The following is an 8,489-nucleotide window of genomic DNA, read 5'->3' on the forward strand; positions in this document are numbered from 1 at the left end:
AGCATGGGGTCACACTGCTGACCCCACCCACCCTGTACAAAGAACAAAGGACGTACCCCGCCAGTAGATGATGTGGTCCCGAGTCCGGGATCCCAATATATGTGGGGTGATAAACCTAGAAGTTGGCACTGCACATTACTAGATTAACGCGATTCAAATATTTGCAAGAGAAGGTTTTTAGCAAATATATAGGTATTTTTATTTTAGTGTAGAAAGCATTTATATACATCTATAACACATGATTATCTTACGAATATTGCACAATATACATAGTCAATTTAGAAAAAGGTAAAAGTGACAAAATAGCATTCTTCTTTGGGACCTACCCAGTAACACTACATACTTCAATCATACTTTCATTCTTTCAGTTTTTCAAAACCTAATCCTACCTAAAGTTCAGACATTCCACTCACATTCTTCAATTCATACAAATCGTTCTGTTGTATGCCACACAGAGATGCTAGATATGTGGCATAGAGCAGAATATTGTTCCAGACAATTAATCTTGTTACGGCCCCTAGTTGGTACTACATAGTATGCCGTATTTCTGGAGCCACGAGCCGACGCGCGTTTCGGTGACAGGCCGGGTGGGCCACACCTTCGTCAGGGCTGGGAGTTGTTGACTGGGAGGAGACAGGATAATAATCTAAAAATAAAACACAGTGCCTTAGTATTTATCTATATAACAATTGGGTTTGTTAAGGCATATCTCTTTCTAATACATTTCTTTTATACAAAAAATAGATAAAATTGAAAACATAATTGTCGTCTTTAATCTGATGTTTATATGGTTGCCATTGTGACAGTGTGCAGTACCAAACAAATCTAGGGCCACTCCCTAAGCCAGACTCCCAAAAGGTGAGATCTGTGAAAGGCAATTAGATAACCTGGGCTAAGTAACCAAAAGAGAGCATTTTAGCATCTTTCATATCTCACATTTAGTAGCATTATAAGAAACACTCATTCTCGGACACATGTTGACCAAAAACACAAAGGGTTATTATTCATCAGGTTGGTAGCCATAGGCTACGGAGTTTAGAAGCCAAACCTTTGATACTTCTTGGACCTTAGATGTCAATACAGGTAAGCATATATTAGGTAAAGTAGGTAAGAACAAACAGCGGTGATATTAGGTAGTATCTGGTTAGTTTAACTGAATATTATTGCACAAAGTAGACATGTTGTTGCACCAGGTTTTACCTATTGGTGGTTTCTGGTTGAAAAATGATATAAAGGCTCACAACATGATCTAAGTATTTAATTTACCTGAAGTGGTCTACAGAGGATTCCTTAGAGCAAAAGGCGCATAAATTGTTTTTTTCAGGAAAGCAGGAATCTAATAAGTGATAAATGAACTCTGATTATATATTATCCTCATTGATTTGTTTCAACCAGACAGTCAGTGAGCTTTTAATTCTATTACCTGAGTTTTTAGATTTGTTTGTCAAAGGAAGAGCTCCACTACGCAGGGGTTTACAGGTGAAGGATGAACTGGGGACTGCTATACTTTGAAGGTTTTTAGAAATATCACGCAGGTATCCCTAAAGTAAAACAAAATAGTAAATATGCATAATGGCCATTATTCACTTAGTAACAGGGTATGGTTGCTAATAGTTTATACACACCATGAGAGATGACTTAAGGGCGGCGAGTCTGGGAAATCTGGGTCCACCAACGCTGCTGGCATATAACCGCCTAATAAAGGAAAGCAGTCGAGTGAATAAAACTCCCTAGCGCATTTTGCTTAAGAGACCGAGCTATCGGCTAAATACACTTACTTGGCTGAATGGACACACAGTCCGTAGATAGAGTTCCGTCGGTTGGCCGGACCGACCCTTCCTCACGGGGGACAAGGCTCGCAAGCGCACTTAGTCTGTAGGTCTTTAGAAGGAGCCGCCTAGTGTTTAAAAGTAAAAAGAGGCAGAGTGAGGAAAACCTCTTTGCGCATTCTGCTTTAGAAAAAACGGGAGGTATCGACAAAGCGCACTTACTCGGCATTCCTAACAAGGTGTCCATAGATGGGGTTCCGTCGATTGGCCGGATCGACCTATCCTCACAGGGGGCAGGACTCGCAAAGGCACTGAGCCTATTAGGTTTTAAATAGCCGAAATATCGCGCCAAACCAGACGCTGATCAGCTGTTCAAGAGTAGTAAAGTCAAAGACGGACTAAATGGTTATCGGTAGCTCGGTGGTGGCCATCTTTGAACGGGGATTAGATAACTAGGTGACTGGTATTATATTGTTGTAGTCGCCATCTTTAAGGAGGGTTATGTTACTTCATTTACATGACATATACTTTAGGATGTTTAATATAATCATATTTAATTTATGATGTCGATAATTTATTAAATTTTACACCCATTATTTAGATTGTTTAGGATGTATCTGCCACCTAGGTTATGATGAAGAAACCGGTATATTTATTTAATACTAATAAGGTTATCCTAGCCATCTTAGAAACGCTGCTCAAGTGCTACAGATGCGAATGATGGGCCTATTGGACAGGCCCCTAGACTATCGCCCTCAAAGAGGCACAGATGTAGTGATATTCATTGACATTACTAGTACTAAGGATGTGAATGATGGACCTATTTGGCAGGTCACTTAACTATTGCTCTTAGAAAGGTAGGCCAATTCCTGCGATTTAAATCCAGATACAATGTTCTACGTATATTATGGTTGCTTGCTCCCTACTGAATTTTTGAATTAATTATCCAAGGCAGGGCAGTTACTTCATAATTTTTTGCAATTTAGTTGGGTAAAAAATATTTCTTGGCTTGACAAGGTTTATGTTTCACAAAAATGCTTGATGCCAAGGGCATTCTTCGTTAAGTCCTCTGTTTACAGTATCCAAGTAGAAGATCCAGAACACCTCCCGTTTTTTTCTTAGACCTATGGGGTCAGTGCCTGGGTTCGCTTTTATTTTTTCTAGGATGAACCAACGAAGATCATGTTCCTTGTGCTCTTTTTCAAGCCAGTGGGTGACCAAGGGAGCAGTGGTTTTTTCATTCCTGATATTCGATTTGTGTTCCCCTATCCGCACTCTACATTCTCTGCCCGTCTCCCCAACATATGGGAGGTTGCATGGGCACAGAATTAGGTATACGATATTACTCGTGCGACAGTTTGTCATAGTTACATTCCGTCGTACAGATATCGTGCGGTCGTTGGTACTGACTGTCTCTCCCACAATAGCTTGAGGACAAATGTGGCAAGTCCCACATTTATGGTTTCCATATATGGGATCAAGTCCGGTTATTGAGGTTTGAATGTTTTCGGGCGTTTCCTTGAATTTACCCCTGACCAGGTGGTTTTTTAGGTTGGGATTTTTTTTTAAAGCAAAAATCGGTCGAGTCAGATGTGGTTTCTCCTTTTCTACATTCAAAATGTGCCAACTTGAGTTGATGGCCTGTCTAATCTTGTGGTTCATTTCAGTGGCGAGTTACACATACGAGCTGGTTGGTTTTCTCAGAGTTTCTTGATGTGAACATAGCCTCTCTGTTGGTGTATCTTGCCTGTTTGAAAGACTCTTTAATCAGCCTTGCTGGGTAGCCTCGAAATCGGAGTTTCTCTTGCAGGATATCCGCTTGGGTCAGGAAGTCGTGCATATCAGAGCAATTTCTCCTAATTCGGAGAAATTGACTGTAAGGGATACTGTCCCTCTGGCTCCGCGGATGAAAGCTGGAGTACTGAAGCAAGGTATTCCGAGCCGTAGGTTTGGTGTATAGTGATACTTTTACTTTTAGCCATTAAAGTATCACTATAAACCAAACCTACGGCTCGGAATACCTTGCTTCAGTACTCCAGCTTTCATCCGCGGAGCCAGAGGGACAGTATCCCTTACAGTCAATTTCTCCGAATTAGGAGAAATTGCTCTGATATGCACGACTTCCTGACCCAAGCGGATATCCTGCAAGAGAAACTCCGATTTCGAGGCTACCCAGTAAGGCTGATTAAAGAGTCTTTCAAACGGGCAAGATACACCAACAGAGAGGCTATGTTCACATCAAGAAACTCTGAGAAAACCAACCAGCTTGTATGTGTAACTCGCCACTCTGAAATGAACCACAAGATTAGACAGGCCATCAACTCAAGTTGGCACATTTTGAATGTAGAAAAGGAGAAACCACATCTGACTCGACCGATTTTTGCTTTAAAAAAAAATCCCAACCTAAAAAACCACCTGGTCAGGGGTAAATTCAAGGAAACGCCCAAAAACATTCAAACCTCAATAACCGGACTTGAACCCATATATGGAAACCATAAATGTGGGACTTGCCACATTTGTCCTCAAGCTATTGTGGGAGAGACAGTCAGTACCAACGACCGCACGATATCTGTACGACGGAATGTAACTATGACAAACTGTCGCACGAGTAATATCGTATACCTAATTCTGTGCCCATGCAACCTCCCATATGTTGGGGAGACGGGCAGAGAATGTAGAGTGCGGATAGGGGAACACAAATCGAATATCAGGAATGAAAAAACCACTGCTCCCTTGGTCACCCACTGGCTTGAAAAAGAGCACAAGGAACATGATCTTCGTTGGTTCATCCTAGAAAAAATAAAAGCGAACCCAGGCACTGACCCCATAGGTCTAAGAAAAAAACGGGAGGTGTTCTGGATCTTCTACTTGGATACTGTAAACAGAGGACTCAACGAAGAATGCCCTTGGCATCAAGCATTTTTGTGAAACATAAACCTTGTCAAGCCAAGAAATATTTTTTACCCAACTAAATTGCAAAAAATTATGAAGTAACTGCCCTGCCTTGGATAATTAATTCAAAAATTCAGTAGGGAGCAAGCAACCATAATATACGTAGAACATTGTATCTGGATTTAAATCGCAGGAATTGGCCTACCTTTCTAAGAGCAATAGTTAAGTGACCTGCCAAATAGGTCCATCATTCACATCCTTAGTACTAGTAATGTCAATGAATATCACTACATCTGTGCCTCTTTGAGGGCGATAGTCTAGTGGCCTGTCCAATAGGCCCATCATTCGCATCTGTAGCACTTGAGCAGCGTTTCTAAGATGGCTAGGATAACCTTATTAGTATTAAATAAATATACCGGTTTCTTCATCATAACCTAGGTGGCAGATACATCCTAAACAATCTAAATAATGGGTGTAAAATTTAATAAATTATCGACATCATAAATTAAATATGATTATATTAAACATCCTAAAGTATATGTCATGTAAATGAAGTAACATAACCCTCCTTAAAGATGGCGACTACAACAATATAATACCAGTCACCTAGTTATCTAATCCCCGTTCAAAGATGGCCGCCACCGAGCTACCGATAACCATTTAGTCCGTCTTTGACTTTACTACTCTTGAACAGCTGATCAGCGTCTGGTTTGGCGCGATATTTCGGCTATTTAAAACCTAATAGGCTCAGTGCCTTTGCGAGTCCTGCCCCCCGTGAGGATAGGTCGATCCGGCCAATCGACGGAACCCCATCTATGGACGCCTTGTTAGGAATGCCGAGTAAGTGCGCTTTGTCGATACCTCCCGTTTTTTCTAAAGCAGAATGCGCGAAGAGGTTTTCCTCACTCTGCCTCTTTTTACTTTTAAACACTAGGCGGCTCCTTCTAAAGACCTACAGACTAAGTGCGCTTGCGAGCCTTGTCCCCCGTGAGGAAGGGTCGGTCCGGCCAACCGACGGAACTCTATCTACGGACTGTGTGTCCATTCAGCCAAGTAAGTGTATTTAGCCGATAGCTCGGTCTCTTAAGCAAAATGCGCTAGGGAGTTTTATTCACTCGACTGCTTTCCTTTATTAGGCGGTTATATGCCAGCAGCGTTGGTGGACCCAAATTTCCCAGACTCGCCGCCCTTAAGTCATCTCTCATGGTGTGTATAAACTATTAGCAACCATACCCTGTTACTAAGTGAATAATGGCCATTATGCATATTTACTATATTGTTTTACTTTAGGGATACCTGCGTGATATTTCTAAAAACCTTCAAAGTATAGCAGTCCCCAGTTCATCCTTCACCTGCAAACCCCTGCGTAGTGGAGCTCTTCCTTTGACAAACAAATCTAAAAACTCAGGTAATAGAATTAAAAGCTCACTGACTGTCTGGTTGAAACAAATCAATGAGGATAATATATAATCAGAGTTCATTTATCACTTATTAGATTCCTGCTTTCCTGAAAAAAACAATTTATGCGCCTTTTGCTCTAAGGAATCCTCTGTAGACCACTTCAGGTAAATTAAATACTTAGATCATGTTGTGAGCCTTTATATCATTTTTCAACCAGAAACCACCAATAGGTAAAACCTGGTGCAACAACATGTCTACTTTGTGCAATAATATTCAGTTAAACTAACCAGATACTACCTAATATCACCGCTGTTTGTTCTTACCTACTTTACCTAATATATGCTTACCTGTATTGACATCTAAGGTCCAAGAAGTATCAAAGGTTTGGCTTCTAAACTCCGTAGCCTATGGCTACCAACCTGATGAATAATAACCCTTTGTGTTTTTGGTCAACATGTGTCCGAGAATGAGTGTTTCTTATAATGCTACTAAATGTGAGATATGAAAGATGTTAAAATGCTCTCTTTTGGTTACTTAGCCCAGGTTATCTAATTGCCTTTCACAGATCTCACCTTTTGGGAGTCTGGCTTAGGGAGTGGCCCTAGATTTGTTTGGTACTGCACACTGTCACAATGGCAACCATATAAACATCAGATTAAAGACGACAATTATGTTTTCAATTTTATCTATTTTTTGTATAAAAGAAATGTATTAGAAAGAGATATGCCTTGACAAACCCAATTGTTATATAGATAAATACTAAGGCACTGTGTTTTATTTTTAGATTATTATCCTGTCTCCTCCCAGTCAACAACTCCCAGCCCTGACGAAGGTGTGGCCCACCCGGCCTGTCACCGAAACGCGCGTCGGCTCGTGGCTCCAGAAATACGGCATACTATGTAGTACCAACTAGGGGCCGTAACAAGATTAATTGTCTGGAACAATATTCTGCTCTATGCCACATATCTACCATCTCTGTGTGGCATACAACAGAACGATTTGTATGAATTGAAGAATGTGAGTGGAATGTCTGAACTTTAGGTAGGATTAGGTTTTGAAAAACTGAAAGAATGAAAGTATGATTGAAGTATGTAGTGTTACTGGGTAGGTTCCAAAGAAGAATGCTATTTTGTCACTTTTACCTTTTTCTAAATTGACTATGTATATTGTGCAATATTCGTAAGATAATCATGTGTTATAGATGTATATAAATGCTTTCTACACTAAAATAAAAATACCTATATATTTGCTAAAAACCTTCTCTTGCAAATATTTGAATCGCGTTAATCTAGTAATGTGCAGTGCCAACTTCTAGGTTTATCACCCCACATATATTGGGATCCCGGACTCGGGACCACATCATCTACTGGCGGGGAACGTCCTTTGTTCTTTGTTCAGTTTTTCTCCCCCCTCGACCCGCCTGCATCCAACAAGAAGCCCATTGGGGAACCCCCTTCTTTCGCTTTTCTTTCCCACCCACCCTGTGACAAGGTGTCAGTGATAGTCACTCGGCCCTGGGCAGTTCAGGGCTTAAAACGAAAGCACCCAGATACGAGGCTATCACTGACGCTCTCCCTCGTCACGAGGTGGAGGGCTCGCGGACCTTTGCTGAGCTGAAGAGGTCATGCCCACAGGCGCTCTGACATCCTCAGACCAGCAAAGTTCAGCTCAGGCAGCCGGGAGCCTGCGCATTCAGGCCATGTCTAGCTCCTGGCTGCCTGACCTGAAAATACAGAGGCATTTGCTCAGCCTGACAGGCACTCTTTAAGTCCATCCACCCTTAAGGACAGGCCTCTTGCTGCATCAGTCTGCTGGACATAAGCAGTTCTGCCTCTCTTTACACAAGGCTCAATCATTTGACATTCCACTCCTACCAAAAAAGGCAGATCTCTACTCTTCCATCTTCACGTTCTTCTGCTTTTTTTAGGATAAGGAGAAAAGCATTGTTAACGGCAATGGCACCGCTGCTCTCTCTGTCCACCTTGGGAACACCCATTTAGAGGCAGTGCCAGCTTTAGCTCTGGTGGCGTAGGGTACAACAATCTTTGTTGGCACCCCCAATAATCTCCTTCTCCGTGGAGTCCCTCAAAGACACCCTCCATACGTGCCTCTTGTCCCTCCATAGTAACTCCCTCTCGTATGTCATTTCTTTTATAGTGTTACTCATGCCAAGGTAGGATTTCAAAGCGCTTTACATAACACATATGTGCATAATATGCAGAACCAATAACACATATAAGATTGTAAACCAATGCATAGGAAATGTTACATAGGACAAAGAGGACTACCTGGAGTAGGAGTTACATGTCATCCATAATGGCAGGTATTATGGGGCAGATTAAGAAGGACTGGCGCATCTCTGCAAATTAGCAGAGATGCGTCAGTGAATTTTCATCACATAAAAAAAACCTTGCGCCACCATGGATG

This window comes from Lissotriton vulgaris, chromosome 3_1, assembly GCF_964263255.1.
Source record: "Lissotriton vulgaris chromosome 3_1, aLisVul1.2, whole genome shotgun sequence".
NCBI classification, from domain to species: domain Eukaryota; kingdom Metazoa; phylum Chordata; class Amphibia; order Caudata; family Salamandridae; genus Lissotriton; species Lissotriton vulgaris.